This window comes from Mus musculus, chromosome 18 (assembly GCF_000001635.26).
Source record: "Mus musculus strain C57BL/6J chromosome 18, GRCm38.p6 C57BL/6J".
Lineage (NCBI taxonomy): Eukaryota > Metazoa > Chordata > Mammalia > Rodentia > Muridae > Mus > Mus musculus.
The window spans coordinates 13,508,167-13,524,068 of record NC_000084.6 but is presented as its reverse complement, the minus strand read 5'-3'; the positions used below and the strand labels follow the sequence as shown (position 1 = coordinate 13,524,068).

Genomic DNA, 15,902 nt, shown 5'->3' with positions numbered 1-15,902 from the left:
TTAAAATGGCCCAGCAGTCTCTGAGCCTGTATACATTGTTCTCAGGGACACTGAAAATGTCCCCATCTATGTCTTTTATCATGTCACGAATAGGGTTATACATCTAAACTAAGAATCTGAGTCAAGACAAGGCTGTTCCCAATTGCCATTCTGTCTAACGGGTCTCACCACTGCTCAGTAAGAGGCACCTAACCACACCCTACTCCCCCAAAAGGCCCAGCCTATGAACAGACCCAGCTGCTGTGGTGTGTGCCAAGTGCAAGCTCAAATTTTAAGTAACACTAATTGGAAGTGAATGTCTTATAAATAATCCATCCAACATTCTTTGACGAGCATGTACATTCAGCAAACCAAGGCCAACAGAATGTCTTCAGAGTGGTTCAAGGGGAAGGCCAGTGATGTGTGTGACCCTTCAGTGCCCATACAGATAAAGGGTGCAGACCAAAGCTGGGTTGTTGTCCTTGTCTCTTCAGTTACCATCTCTGGCTGAATTCCAGTATAATGTAAAGAACTCCATGAAGCTTCAGTTTCCTCTCTTGCTTGTTTTCCTCCCTTTCTCTCCTGCTTTTCTTCTTTACAAACAGCGACTGGGGGAAGGGGAAAGAAAACGAACCCTTGGCTTTCACATGTTTTGGGTGGGGGGGACAAAACAGGTCTGAGTAATTGGAATCAATTAACTTAAGTGAATATCTCTAAAGCTTCATTCATCGGAGAGTTTGGCATTTTCAGGAGAAGGCAGTAATTACGTTGCTTGGAAAAATAATTGGCGGTATGAAGCCATCCAGATGTACGGTACCTCTGGAAATATCTGTGTTCTGAGAGTGATAGGAAATGTGGTGATTCCTAGGACCCGTTCCCCAAATTCTTTTTACACTTATTTTGTCTCTTGCATCTGCTCTTTCAAAATCTCATAGTTCTGCAGTGCTGTTCAGGGAGTGGGGGTGGGGGAAGTTGGAGCTGAATTTTCCATATTCATGCCCTCAAATAGACCCTCAGAGGTCCCCTGTGGGTGGGAAAGAGAAACTCAAGCCCAGTACAATAACATACGCTTCTGGGGTCTCCGTGCTCCTCAAATCTATTTTTAAAAAGCATGCTTTAGTAAATTATATATAACATATAGCACATCGTGAATGTATGTGTACAAATGATGAAACGGAATCTCTTCAGGCTGGGAATGCCATTCAGTTCCTTTCTCCACACAAGTTTACATCAAGAGCAAGCCATACAACTGTGCCTTGAGAAGTTGGTCATCCTCTGGTTGAGGGCACTGTTACCTGTCTCCCCACTTGGCTTTTGTGCAGAACCCTAACACTGACCATGGGGTGTCTGGAGATGAGCATTTAGGGTGATGCCACTTGTACATTTCTCGGCCGAGAGCATGTTGGAGCCACCTTGCCAGGTGGTTCTGTTCCGCACGAGAGCATGTGCCATTGCGGATCCTGAGCATGGTGAACACACTGGCCAGATCAAACCTCCATTGGAAGTCACAGCAAAACCAAACCAAACACAAGAAGGTCTTCAATGCTATGTCTGACCCCTTGGACTGCAACAGGAAAGAAGCAGATGTGCTTGCTATATCATGTGTTTACTGTATCCTCTTAAGTTTTAGAAGTATCTCCCTTAGAACCTCCTGTTAATCAAAGCTACCACCTCTACAGCGACTGATTACCTGAGAGCAGCAACATGGACTGAAGACACTAAATTTCATCCATCTGCTTCTCTTTGGCCAGTTTATGGCAGTCACTCAAGTTCCCTAAGACACGGGAATATCAGTAAAGGGGGTGAGGGGCAGGGGTGGGAGGGGAAAGAGTGAGATTTTAATGCTTGGAAATGAAGGGAATGCCCCCAAACTGAAGTCCACCAGGATTCATTAGTGAGTAGTGACTCTTTAAGACCCCTCAAAACCTAGAAGTCTTAAGATTTCTTAAGCTCAGCCTGGACACACACACACACACACACACACACACACACACACACACACACTCACAACTAACCAAAAATGTTAGAAGAGGTAGGCGGAAAGCCATCCTTATTCTTTATACAAACTGTTCACAAAAGGCAAAAGACAATGGGTGCCCAATAAAAGGGAAGCAAGTCAGAGCAATGCCTGAACTTCCCAGATACCCAGAAGAATAGCCGTTCTTCTGAGTCAGTATCTCCCTCCAGAGCACCCAGAACTCTCGGGGATTTTGTTTACTCTTGAGAGGCCTGAAAATAAGTCAGCCATGGTACACAGGTAGAAATCGTGGGGAACACTGACAATGGGCCACCTTTAGATTATGCTTTAGACAGCAAAATACTGTGAGACATGATCAAGAGGCAAAGGACATGAGCATGGTCTGAACCACATGGAATATGCTGGCTAACATCCAGAGTACCATCTAGAATTCTTCCTTGGGGGAGATGCTCCAAGGCATCATTAGCCAGCGTTTCTTCGGCTCTGCTTATAGTCTGCATTTGAAGATGGAGAGTTGGCCTTTTAGTGACAAATCTGCATCTCATCACAAAGATGGAACCTGACATCCTTGGCTTGGTTATTCTCCTGAGAAGTAGACTCCCCTTTAGTTCAGCATGCTCAAAATAGAGACTGAGAAGACACTGAGTTTATTTTGGGCACAATGGAGCAAATACCCACAAACCTATGATGTTGGTGCCATTAGACAATGACACTTCTCCTCCATCCAAGTGGTTCAAATTCCATGTCACGAAATTTCTGAAGAGGCTTCATTGCTCTGTTGTTTCTCATCTAAAAATAGAAAGCCACAAATAAAACAAATGTTTCAGAATGACTGAAAATTATTAACATGTTAGACAGTGTAGGCCAAAATGGCAAAATTATTTTGCTAAGGACCAGGCATATTGAAAGAAAGCTTGGGTACATAAATAATGGGTCATAAGAGAAAATCATTCTTGTATGCTGTTATAGAGCTTCAGTATGCTATTATATCGTTCTTGTTATACACCATTAGCAATATAATAATATGATACTATTACAAACACTGGAAGTAAACAAATGGGTATAATGTTACGAATATGAACATGTGTAAATACTAGTATTTATTAATTTATTCTGTACTTATTAAGAAGTTTGTATGTGTCAATTTATCACTGGTACTCTAAAATATTATAATCTATTTTTGGTGTTGCCTTTTTCCTGGTCACAAAAATACTACTGTCAACACCAAGTCAGCCAGTCTTGGTGGTAGACATTTTAATCCCAGCACCTGTAAGACATGGGCATGCAAAAGACACAGTTATCACTAGCTCAGGTTCATGATACTGGGTTAATGCTTATGATGAAAAGCTTCTGCAAGCCTTCCACCTGTTTGAAGACACAGAAAAGTGGTAGCAGTCTATGGCTGGAGCTGGATATTCCCACCTGAAATCTCCAGATGGTGTAGGCAATAGAATTGGTGGCAGAGATTTGGTGTAGGTCATACATACTCCCAAGTTCCTTTGTGTTGAGGAAGAAGTTTGGGGACAAGGAAGTGAGAAGTTGGGAACACTGTTTTTCTTTAACCTTTAAGATCACATAGTAAGGATGACAGTGACAAAGATAGAAGTTGCCTGAATTCCTGAATTACGACCTGGGGCAGAACCTTACACTATGCTCCCATCGTGTTTCTCTACGGAGTCCTAGTCTGCTTCCAAAATGCACTATGTGGAATGGTATCAGCGTGCAACTAAGGCACAGAACAATCTAGAAGACTCTCAAAATAAACCTGATTTCTTCCCCAAGCAAGTATAGCATGTATAAAGCGTGGGGATGTGCTGGGTGGTGTGTGTATGGACTGGCATGTATGTAGTTTATGCATGTGGTGTGGTGTGATGTGCATGTTTGTGCGGTGTATGTTTCTGTGGTACATAGAGATGGTGTTTGGGATAAATGTGGGTGAGTATGGTGTATAGTATATGATTTACGTGCTGGGTGTAGTGTGTAGTGAGTGTAATTCATGTGGTATAGGAGGTATCATATATGTGGTAAATTTGTTATGGTGGATGTATGTAGGAGGTATCATATAGGTGGTAAATTTGTTATGGTGGATGTATATAGGAGGTATCATATAGGTGGTAAATTTGTTATGGTGGATGTATGTATTTTTGTGATGCATATTTTATGTATGATTGTGTAGTGTGTGCTTCTGTGGTATATGTTTGTTATAATTTCAATCACAATTCAGTTTTTGCCTTTGGACAAAGTTGCATACATTAGTTAAGGCAGGATTTGAAATCAGCTGCTTTGGAAGTTTTAGAGGACTCTGAGAAGCACCTCTGTGAATTTAAACTCAGGACTTGACCATAAGTATCCGTGTACAGAACACAGAAGGTTTCATCTTCTTCCCTGTCTTCCAAGAAGAAATCTTAAAAAACACTTTAATAGTCAAACTCACAGATATAGAGCTGACCCACAGATGCTGCCCACAGTCACGACAAGGACATTGACCTTCTCCAGTAAAATGTCACCTAACGTCCCTAAAGACCCATCACACTAAGACAGAACAAGTTTGCATTTAAACCATTGAAAATGCTAGTGGACTCAATCTTGTGCCTGGGCCAGAGAGCATCTAGGCAGATTGTGTGTGGTGTTTGAAAACTAAGTATTACTTAAATGACCAAGGGTGGCATTGCTCTCTGTCACACTAAACAATGGAGACTTCACATCCAGCAATTCTATCAGGGGCATTCACTCTGTCTCCATTTGTAGTGTTGGATAAATAATAACTACTCTTCCTAGCAAGTTATCTGCCTGGTGTCTTTTAGAGAAACGGGGACTCTAATGATCAGGTTGGTGTAGCACGGGGCCATTAGCGTCTTCCTCTGAGACCTGCTTTTGGAGGGAAGAGTACTATACACTGCAATATGACTCAAGAAAGTATTAACATGCCTGAGATTACTGCAGTTGCCAGCCTTTGGGGCTGTTGTGGGGGACATTGGAAGGAATCAGAGACATTTCCAGGAGATTACAGACATCACAGGGGACATTGTTTGCTAGCATAGTGCACACTGAGATGACTTTAGACACCTGCAAAAATCAGAATCACTGCGTGCACACACACACACACACACACACACACACACACACACACACACACACACACAAGAGCAGAAGGTCTAAGAAAGCAGGGATATTGTCACAGTAGCGACAGACCCTCCTTTCTGTGGCTGTGCTCCGGCAGCTTCCCAGGCTAGTCTCTCTTCTGACTGGCATCCCAGTTCCAAATGGTTTAGACTGGGTCACAGTATTTGTTGAGAAATCCCAGTCAACTGATGAACTGATTTTGTTCCAGTGCTGAAAAAAGCAATCTCCAAGGCAAAGAACATGGTGGGGGTGGGGGGTGGGGGTGGGGAGGTCAATTCCACTTCTGTCCCAAGAAACATTTTGTTTTCTTTCCTTTGGTGCTTGGCACTGACACCAGCAATAGGTCACTCCCTGAAGGCAGGAATTTATCAAAACAAAAGGATAATCTGAGTTGCTGGTGACTTCCATAGTCACCCACCATGTTTGCTCTGTTAAAGACAGTGACTTCTGGATGGCCTGGGTAGAAATACCATAAGGCTACAAGAACCAGACTATGACAGCCAGGAAGCTAATGTGTGTTACCGGGAATGCACCGAGGGGAAAAACTTTGAAACATTTTAAAAATGCAGGTGCACAAATTACTCATGCCAGGAGCGGCTGTGGCACTCTGTAATAAAATCTTATGTTTATTTTCCACTGTTGAATACACATACCTTAGTGTTCCCAGAGAGAGAAGCCAACGATGCTATCCAATGAACAGTTTGCAGATGGATTAAATACATGTACCAATGAAATAAAACGTGCATATTTGGAGCTTTTTCTTCCTACCTTTGCTCTGGGCCCACAACTCCCCAGTGAGGACAGGAGGAGTTTGTGCAAAGATCTGAAGTCAAGAAGGATTAGTTTCAAGTCAGATGGAAAAGGACACGTATGAAAATGCTCCTGCACGGGCTTGCGACCAAAAGCTCAGCTGCGAACATGTCTAGCTCTAGAGCCGAGGGCACGAGGGAACCCAGGAGAAAGCTTTCCAATCGGTTCACAGTGGGTGGGGCAAGGACCAGCAAAGCACTCTGGGATTCGTCTGCTAAAGGATATGATGGTTCTGGAGGAAGTTTTGACTGGCAGCGGTGGTGTAAAACTTGAAGTTGCTGCTTCCTTCTGAGAATGCATCCATTTATTGGAAGAATATTTCCAGTCCAGTAGTTGATCAGTATTATCATTTCTGTGGTGTAGAGACACCAAAAGATGCTTAAGACAAGGCACCAGTGTCCACATGGCTAATTATCGAAGCCAGACAGTGTGCAGAAGAATCATGTGAGTTATTTTATTGAGTGTCATTCAAGGAAAGAAGAGGCAACTCTGGTTTACAGGACAGTAGGGATTTGGAATGGTGGGCAGACTAGTCTCTGGCCTGAAGTCAAATGCATGTACCATGGTTAGGGAGAGAAAAGGAGAATGGTTTTTGACAAAAGCCTCCATGATTGCTGCTTAGACTTCCGTTAGAGGAGAGAGAAGTGGTGATCCTGGAACTGCATTCTTTATGTTCTACAGGGTTCCCAGGAAAACAAGGCAAGGATTCCAGGACTTGTTTATCTTAGGTGCCATCTTTCAGAAATTCATTTTTTTCTTACTTGCCAACTCTTGCCATCCTTTCCTGATTGATCTTCCTACAGCTAAAAGAACTGGTAAGGAAAATTTCCGAAGACACACAATTCAACTGCCCATGCATGCTTGCATATAAACAAAACACACACAGATATGAAACAACACACTCAACAAACCACACATCCAGTCATGTACATGCACACACATATGAGCCTGAAGCGTCCACCTTTCTTTTTTTTTTTTTTTTAAATTTGATTGGATTTTTTTTTCCATTTTTTATTAGGTATTTAGCTCATTTACATTTCCAATGCTATACCAAAAGTCCCCCATATCCACCCACCCCCACTCCCCTGCCCACCGACTCCCCCTTTTTGGCCCTGGTGTTCCCCTGTACTGGGGCATATAAAGTTTGCAAGTCCAATGGGCCTCTCTTTCCAGTGATGGCCGACTAGGCCATCTTTTGATATATATGCAGCTAGAGTCAAGAGCTCCGGGGTACTGGTTAGTTCATAATGTTGTTCCACCTATAGGGTTGCAGATCCCTTTAGCTCCTTGGCTACTTTCTCTAGCTCCTCCATTGGGAGCCCTATGATCCATCCATTAGCTGACTGTGAGCATCCACTTCTGTGTTTGCTAGGCCCCGGCATAGTCTCACAAGAGACAGCTACATCTGGGTCCTTTCAATAAAATCTTGCTAGTGTATGCAATGGTGTCAGCGTTTGGATGCTGATTATGGGGTGGATCCCTGGATATGGCAGTCTCTACATGGTCCATCCTTTCATCTCAGCTCCAAACTTTGTCTCTGTAACTCCTTCCATGGGTGTTTTGTTCCCAAATCGAAGGAGGGGCATAGTGTCCACACTTCAGTCTTCATTCTTCTTGAGTTTCATGTGTTTAGCAAATTATATCTTATATCTTGGGTATCCTAGGTTTGGGGCTAATATCCACTTATCAGTGAGTACATATTGTGTGAGTTTCTTTGTGAATGTGTTACCTCACTCAGGATGATGCCCTCCAGGTCCATCCATTTGGCTAGGAATTTCATAAATTCATTCTTTTTAATAGCTGAGTAGTACTCCATTGTGTAGATGTACCACATTTTCTGTATCCATTCCTCTGTTGAGGGGCATCTAGGTTCTTTCCAGCTTTTGGCTATTATAAATAAGGCTGCTATGAACATAGTGAAGCATGTGTCCTTCTTACCATTTGGGGCATCTTCTGGATATATGCCCAGGAGAGGTATTGCTGGATCCTCCGGTAGTAGTATGTCCAGTTTTCTGAGGAACCGCCAGACTGATTTCCAGAGTGGTTGTACAAGCCTGCACTCCCACCAACAATGGAGGAGTGTTCCTCTTTCTCCACATCCACGCCAGCATCTGCTGTCACCTGAATTTTTGATCTTAGCCATTCTGACTGGTGTGAGGTGGAATCTCAGGGTTGTTTTGATTTGCATTTCCCTGATGATTAAGGATGTTGAACATTTTTTCAGGTGCTTCTCTGCCATTCGGTATTCCTCAGGTGAGAATTCTTTGTTCAGTTCTGAGCCCCATTTTTTAATGGGGTTATTTGATTTTCTGGAGTCCACCTTCTTGAGTTCTTTATATATATTAGATATTAGTCCCCTATCTGATTTAGGATAGGTAAAGATCCTTTCCCAGTCTGTTGGTGGTCTTTTTGTCTTATTGACGGTGTCTTTTGCCTTGCAGAAGCTTTGCAGTTTCATGAGGTCCCATTTGTCAATCCTCTATCTTACAGCACAAGCCATTGCTGTTCTATTCAGGAATTTTTCTCCTGTGCCCATATCTTCAAGGCTTTTCCCCACTTTCTCCTCTATAAGTTTCAGTGTCTCTGGTTTTATGTGAAGTTCTTTGATCCACTTAGATTTGACCTTAGTACAAGGAGATAGGAATGGATCAATTTGCATTCTTCTACATGATAACAACCAGTTGTGCCAGCACCAATTGTTGAAAATGCTGTCTTTCTTCCACTGGATGGTTTTAGCTCCCTTGTCGAAGATCAAGTGACCATAGGTGTGTGGGTTCATTTCTGGGTCTTCAATTCTATTCCATTGGTCTACTTGTCTGTCACTATACCAGTACCATGCAGTTTTTATCACAATTGCTCTGTAGTAAAGCTTTAGGTCAGTCATGGTGATTCCACCAGAGGTACTTTTGTCCTTGAGAAGAGTTTTTGCTATACCTACTTTCCAAAACACCATCAGATCCTTCTACAAAAGGCTATACTCAACAAAACTGGAAAACCTGGACGAAATGGACAAATTTCTGGACAGATACCAGGTACCAAAGTTGAATCAGGATCAAGTTGACCATCTAAACAGTCCCATATCACCTAAAGAAATAGAAGCAGTTATTAATAGTCTCCCAACCAAAAAAAGCCCAGGACCAGACGGGTTTAGTGCAGAGTTCTATCAGACCTTCAAAGAAGATCTAATTCCAGTTCTGCACAAACTATTTCACAAAATAGAAGTAGAAGGTCCTCTACCCAACTCATTTTATGAAGCCACTATTACTCTGATACCTAAACCACAGAAAGACCCAACAAAGATAGAGAACTTCAGACCAATTTCTCTTATGAATATCGATGCAAAAATCCTCAATAAAATTCTCGCTAACCAAATCCAAGAACACATTAAAGCAATCATCCATCCTGACCAAGTAGGTTTTATTCCAGGGATGCAGGGATGGTTTAATATACGAAAATCCATCAATGTAATCCATTATATAAACAAACTCAAAGACAAAAACCACATGATCATCTCGTTAGATGCAGAAAAAGCATTTGACAAGATCCAACACCCATTCATGATAAAAGTTTTGGAAAGATCAGGAATTCAAGGCCCATACCTAAACATGATAAAAGCAATCTACAGCAAACCAGTAGCCAACATCAAAGTAAATGGAGAGAAGCTGGAAGCAATCCCACTAAAATCAGGGACTAGACAAGGCTGCCCACTTTCTCCCTACCTTTTCAACATAGTACTTGAAGTATTAGCCAGAGCATTTCGACAACAAAAGGAGATCAAGGGGATACAAATTGGAAAAGAGGAAGTCAAAATATCACTTTTTGCAGATGATATGATAGTATATATAAGTGACCCTAAAAATTCTACCAGAGAACTCCTAAACCTGATAAACAGCTTCGGTGAAGTAGCTGGATATAAAATAAACTCAAACAAGTCAATGGCCTTTCTCTATACAAAGAATAAACAGGCTGAGAAAGAAATTAGGGAAACAACACCCTTCTCAATAGTCACAAATAATATAAAATATCTTGGCGTGACTCTAACTAAGGAAGTGAAAGATCTGTATGATAAAAACTTCAAATCTCTGAAGAAAGAAATTAAGGAAGATCTCAGAAGATGGAAAGATCTCCCATGCTCATGGATTGGCAGGATCAACATTGTAAAAATGGCTATCTTGCCAAAAGCAATCTACAGATTCAATGCAATCCCCATCAAAATTCCAACTCAATTCTTCAACGAATTGGAAGGAGCAATTTGCAAATTTGTCTGGAATAACCAAAAACCTAGGATAGCAAAAAGTCTTCTCAAGGATAAAAGAACTTCTGGCGGAATCACCATGCCAGACCTAAAGCTTTACTACAGAGCAATTGTGATAAAAACTGCATGGTACTGGTATAGTGACAGACAAGTAGACCAATGGAATAGAATTGAAGACCCAGAAATGAACCCACACACCTATGGTCACTTGATCTTCGACAAGGGAGCTAAAACCATCCAGTGGAAGAAAGACAGCATTTTCAACAATTGGTGCTGGCACAACTGGTTGTTATCGTGTAGAAGAATGCGAATCGATCCATACTTATCTCCTTGTACTAAGGTCAAATCTAAGTGGATCAAGGAACTTCACATAAAACCAGAGACATTGAAACTTATAGAGGAGAAAGTGGGGAAAAGCCTTGAAGATATGGGCACAGGGGAAAAATTCCTGAATAGAACAGCAATGGCTTGTGCTGTAAGATCGAGAATTGACAAATGGGACCTAATGAAACTCCAAAGTTTCTGCAAGGCAAAAGACACCATCAATAAGACAAAAAGACCACCAACAGATTGGGAAAGGATCTTTACCTATCCTAAATCAGATAGGGGACTAATATCCAACATATATAAAGAACTCAAGAAGGTGGACTTCAGAAAATCAAATAACCCCATTAAAAAATGGGGCTCAGAACTGAACAAAGAATTCTCACCTGAGGAATACCGAATAGCGTCCACCTTTCTATCTAGGCCACCATCATTGCATCTAAGACTAGGCTGCCCATGGCATTGGTCTTCTGAAAGACAGCAGATTGTAACACCCTGTTCAGGACCTAGTATAACTGGCTTGCCTGTTCTTAGGGGGAAAGGACAAAGAGAACATAAAATGCATGCCCCTGCATGTCAGAAGTCCTAGAAAAGATGCACAATGGCCTACCTACCCCAAACCTGGTGACAGAATTTGCATCTGGCACAAATGGAAGCCAGCTCTCCCGTCTACTCAAAGATTCTAATCTGTTCAGATTCTTTGACTCTCCTCTGGGGCAATGGAGGTAGCACAAAACACCATCTTTCTAGACATTATGCACAAGGGGGTGCAGTACAGGGGACAAGGCTCTACCCTCACCGTTGTCTCACTTTATCCTACAAGGGCAAAGAAGAACAGGGTGCAGAGAAAACCCTCATGAGCAAATTCTGCCCTACTCAGAGTCTCTCTCATCTCCATGTGCTTTCCCCAGCCTCCTGTCTCTGAGTCAAACCATTAACATGTACAGGTTGATCAGTGGAAGCATGCGGCCTGCTTGACAGACATCAGCTGTGCCACGTGCACAGCTGAGCAAACCTGGTACACAGGTATTGTAGCTGGTGTTCTTCAAGAGCTAGCTCTCCATCAACAGCCATCTTGTTACATTTGCTTGTTAGAGAGAGAGGGAGAGAGAAGGAGGGAGAAGGAGAGAGGGAGGGGAAGAAGGAGGGAGGGAGAGGAGGAAGAGAGAGAGAGAGAGAGAGAGAGAGAGAGAGAGAGAGAGAGAGAGAGAGAGATATTGAGAGAAATTGAGAGAACAAAAGAGTCCATCCCATCTGTCCTGAGATCTCCTTTCCAGTCTAAGCACTCTGGGTCACATTAGGTTCTCTTTTCAAGGGAAGTGGGTTTTGCTTTGGCATCCCAGCTACCACCTGCCTGTACTTTTTAGTTCCTGTTTGCTGGGAAGCTGGGTCCTGCGTGTCTTCACAGCTCGTTCTGTGGAATTGAAAACATTGCTGAACTAAGGTAACTCCCAGCAGGTTTCCAGCTTCCTCCAGATGGAACTCACAGCCTCTGTGAAGATCAGGTACCTCTGACAGTTTTCTGTGTCTCACAGGCAATAGCTTTGAGAGCAGCTCTCTTAGAGGAGGAAGGAAGAGTCTAGGTTGAACACCACCATGCAGAAGGAAACCATTGCCAATCTTTCTGGAACGTCTAGTTGTGGAGTGAAAAGCCCCATTGTTGTGAAACTTCAAGCAAGTGAAAACACAGAAGAAAGAAAATGGAATGACTGCTGACAGGCGAGAACATAACTTAATCAGCAATGAAAATCAATGAGTTCAAGACCGCTGCCCCCAGCAAAAATCAATGGGGGAAGAGGACCTGGAGCCTGCAGCCCCTCTCCAGGTGTATCTGCCCAAGGCCACCCAGATATAGTCCTCCCGCCTCGCCTGCCCTTCTACACTAAAGCAAATTCAGGCACCAGTTAGCCATTTCTGGAAAATTCTCCCTACTCTAAACAAATAAATATAGGGTTACTGTTGTGAAAAACAAACAAAACACCCACAACAACTTCAAAACTCAAAAGATTAGCACAGTAGATATATATTTACTATGTAATTATGTACTATAATATATATGTAGTATATATATGTGATATATATTTTTTCTACCCTAATAAATATGGCTATTTCTCTGCTCCCAGCTTTTCTGAGTGTTCTCAAAGCCATGAGTCAGGGATGGAGACTTCACTCATCCTGAGGCGAGATTTGAGTTTTAACCCACAGGCCTCACCAATGACCATAAGCAGAAGAGGATGTGGTAAGATAGCTCAGGTGTCCTGTCATCCCGTCATGGAGTGGTACGTGCTGCTTCTGGCCACGTCCTATTGCTCTGCACTCTCCTGGCCCCATTCAGTTATTAGGAGTAAAGGACAAGGTTTCCAGCTAGCTAGCATCTTCTTAGTCTGAGCAGTTCGTCTTTCCACATGGCCTACTTCAAAACTTGCAACAAGAAGATGTCTTGGATCCCCAACGAGAAACGCTTCCACATTCCCACCTACTCTGTCCCTCTCCTCTCTTAACTGAAATACCTGCTCGTTGTGGCTGTTTGTCCCAGCTCAGGGAAGTCAACTGCCCCTTCTCTTCTCTCTTGCTAGCTTTTATCAGACTTCACAGACATGTTTTCCGTTCTTTGTATTGTTGATTGGTCTCAAGAACTTTTCCAGTTTCTGTACACATTCTACTGGTTCCTGTCATTAAGGAAATAATTCGCTATCATTATTGCAGAACCATATCCTATTGTAGGCAGTAACAAGCTCTCATTTGACAAGATTCCATATAAATATTACATTTAATATAATTTTTTAAATTGTATTTCGAGACAGGGTCTTGGTATGTAGCTCAAGCAAGTCTTGAACTCATGACTACCCTGTTTCAGCTTCCCAAGGTCAGGAACTAGAGACATTTACCACAACAGAGTCAAAGCTACTCCTTTTGTTTATGCTCGTCTTTTCGTTGTAGTTGTCTGAGAACTTATTACCACGTCATCTGAAATTTTAGGTTACCTAAGAGTAGATGCCGCAGCTAGAGCAGGGTGCTAGAAGACACCCCGCTCAGATTTCTTTGGTGCACATCCTCCGCAGCTGCTCTTGAATGTAAGAGGGTGATGGTGATAGACGCAGTAAGAGGTTGTATTTTCTTACAGAGATGCTTACTACCTTCCTGGCTGTTCATCTTTTTTCACATTACTATTTTACTTACATGTCACTTAAGATGAGATCATACTATTCCTCTATTGAAAAGGTGGTATGGGTATCATGAGTAACTTCAGCATTGCCACATTCCTCTGATGATTTGGTGTCCCCAGAACCTGAAAACATACCATTTATGTGTCACTTGATGAGCAGATGCCCACTGACCACTGCCATGTGCACTGTTGTAAGCATCAAGAAAGTGAAGGGGTCGAGACATGATCTGTTGCTCAGAGAGAAGAGCTACGGAAGTGGCAAGAACAGTTCCTATAGGATATAAGCACTGTCTCTTAGCTCCTTCTCTTGTGGAGAAGAGAAGGCTGGAGTTGGATCTCTGGAGATGAGATAAAATTTCTTTATGAATCTGGTGATATGTAAAGAAGAATCAGTTTGTAAGAATAACATTTGTAAAGGACAAGATATATAAATTAGTTATGAATGAATGATGATGGTGGTGGTGATGGTGGTAGTGATGGTGGTGGTGGTAGCTGTGATGACGATGAGATAATACTAACTCAAAGAGGTAGGAGTGTAAAGAGTATAGCTGGCTCTAAGTGGAGAGTGGACTCACATTGGAAAGTGATTGTAGGTACAATGACAGTCCTCGTTGCTGTGCCTTGGGATCTAGGAAGCCTTGATAAAGGGGCAGTGAGAACAAGCTACTCTTGAATACCATTAGTACTATCCTAGTTTGTGTCCAGTGGCCTTGCTAATTCCCTCTGCCTAAACTTCAGTCTTGCTCATTCCAAAGTTGTGCCTTAGCAAATGTTTATGTGCCTTCTCATGCATAGACCCCGCTGACTCCTCCTTATACCCCGTTGCTCACTGATCCCAGTCAAGGTGCCAGGCAGCATACCAGTAGCCCTGCATTCAACCACTAGTCCATGCAAAACCAACATCAGCCATTTAATCTCTACTCCTCTCTGGCATGTTCCTCTGAAGAACTTTCTTCTGCTGACTATATCGCACTTTCTCAGCTGGAGCTCGAGGAGTTATCTTCCACAAACTATGCCCCCTGCCACACTCGCAGTGTGCTAGCCACACAGAAAATTGCAGATGCATACTTAGTGGTTAATTCAAAGGGAATGTTTATAATGTCATCTTGGGTCCAGTCACATTGTAATTATCTTTTGTTTGTAGGGGAAGGGATAGGAAGATTGCTCAAAACCAGTACAAATCTTGAACATCTGAGTTTAACTGGCAGAACTCATGCAAAAAAGGAAAAACAAAACAAAACAAAAAAACCCTCAACAAACCAAACAAACAAACAAAAACAAAAAAGAGCATGCCTTGTAGTTTGTACTACTGAGTACAAAGTAGTGGAACTTATACTGAGGAAACAGAGACAGAGAGATCCCTGCGGCTCCTTAGCCAATCAATGGCTCTGGGCCAATGAAAGACCCCAACTAATAAGATGTATAGTCCCTGAAATTAACGTTTGCGGATGACTTTCAGCTTGTGTACACAGACACACACACACATTTGTTATTTGTTAGAATGCAGATATCAGGGGTCAGGTCAGAGTTTGCTGACTCTGCATATTTGTTGAGTATGTTCTATGAATGTGGGAATTGTACAGTTAGTGGTCTAATCAGTAATTAGCATATTCTGAAAGGGGCCAAATAGTAAATAATGTAGGTTTTATAAGTCAAATATAGTCTGAGGTGTATTCTCCTTGCTTATCTGTCTCTTTAAAAAGATTTTATGTATTTATTTTTATTAATAAATTTTTCTTATTCTTGAGAATTTCATACATATATACAATGAAATATGATTGAGCCCACTCACCATCCCCCCACAACTACCCCAATACCCCAGTACTTCTCCCTCTCCACTTCATATAATCCCTCTGTTTTATGATACATTGTCTAGCTTGAGGGGCATCTGAGATATATATATATAATCTTAGTTGTAACTTATTTTTAAAAAAGGACGATGGACCATAGGCTAGTTTTGGATCACTGATATTAAAAGGTTGGGCTACTCACTCTCCTTCAGGGAATTCAGATACATGAAGCCCATTGCTTTAAGAATGGCTTAGAAAGAAATGTTCGTTCTTAGAATTTTCAGGGAGCTGGCCTACTTCCTCCATAGGGTTCTGTATTCTGACTACATGGGATGTGCGTAAGCTCCTTAGAAGATGCCTGCTTATCTGGGTAGTGCCGTGAGAATTTCTATGACACCCCTCCCTGGTTCGCATATACAGTTCTCAAACAAGAACTCGCAATGATGCTGTAGTCACACAAAGGAAACAATGAAGCAA

The 15,902-nt window shown here is 42.2% G+C and overlaps 1 long non-coding RNA gene across 2 annotated transcripts; it reads right to left on the bottom strand.

Annotated features, from left to right (window-relative positions):
• Positions 1 to 321: 321 nt before the first annotated feature.
• On the bottom strand, positions 322 to 15,678 carry Gm36747 (predicted gene, 36747). 2 transcript variants are annotated; one of them, NR_166720.1, is made up of 6 exons: positions 15,628 to 15,678; positions 13,650 to 13,758; positions 12,980 to 13,138; positions 2,640 to 2,746; positions 1,670 to 1,753; positions 322 to 587 (listed from the first exon to the last, which is right to left on the bottom strand). It is a non-coding gene; the product is annotated as a predicted gene, 36747 (long non-coding RNA). The 2 variants fall into 2 exon arrangements; NR_166721.1 differs by lacking the exons at positions 322 to 587; positions 1,670 to 1,753 and having other exon boundaries at positions 2,582 to 2,746.
• Between the last annotated feature and the right edge of the window lie 224 nt (positions 15,679 to 15,902).